The sequence below is a fragment of the Aptenodytes forsteri genome, unplaced genomic scaffold (assembly GCF_000699145.1).
Source record: "Aptenodytes forsteri isolate BGI_AS27 unplaced genomic scaffold, ASM69914v1 Scaffold51, whole genome shotgun sequence".
Classification (NCBI taxonomy): domain Eukaryota; kingdom Metazoa; phylum Chordata; class Aves; order Sphenisciformes; family Spheniscidae; genus Aptenodytes; species Aptenodytes forsteri.
In genome coordinates, this window is record NW_008795495.1 from 1,512,315 (window position 1) to 1,513,094 (window position 780).

Consider the following 780-nt stretch of genomic DNA (forward strand, 5'->3'; position numbering starts at 1 on the left):
TCTTAGCAACAAAAGGAGGGCTAAGGAGAATCTCCATCCTTTACTGGATGCGGGGGGAAACATAGTGACAAAGGATGAGGAAAAGACTGAGGTACTTAATGCCTTCTTTGCGTCAGTCTTTACTTACAGTCTTACTTACAAGAAGTAAGACCAGTTGTTCTTGGGGTACACAGCCCCTGAGCTGGAAGACAGAGACAGGGAGCAGAATGAAGCCCCCATAATCCAAGGGGAAACGGTTAGCAACCTGCTATACCACTTCGACATGCACAAGTCTATGGGGCCGGATGGGATCCACCCAAGGGTACTGAGGGAGCTGGCAGAAGTGCTCACCAAGCCACTTTCCATCATTTATCAACAGTCCTGGCTAACTGGGGAGGTCCCAGTTGACTGGAGGTTAGCAAATGTGATGCCCATCTACAAAAAGGGCTGGAAGAAGGATCCAGGGAACTGCAGGCCTGTCGATCTGACCTCGGTGCCAGGGAACATTATGGAGCAGATCATCTTGAGTGCCATCACATGGCATGTGTGGGACAACCAGGCAATCAGGCCCAGTCAGCATGGGTTTATGAAAGGCAATTCCTGCTTGACTAACCTGATCTCCTACTGTGACAAGGTGACCAGCTTAGTAGATGAGGGAAAGGCTGTGGCTGTTGTCTGCCTAGACTTTAGTAAAGCCTTTGACACCATTTCCCACAGCATTCTCCTGGAGAAACTGGCTGCTCACGGCTTAGACACGTGTACTCTTCGCTGGGTAAAAAACTGGCTGGACGGCCGGGCCCA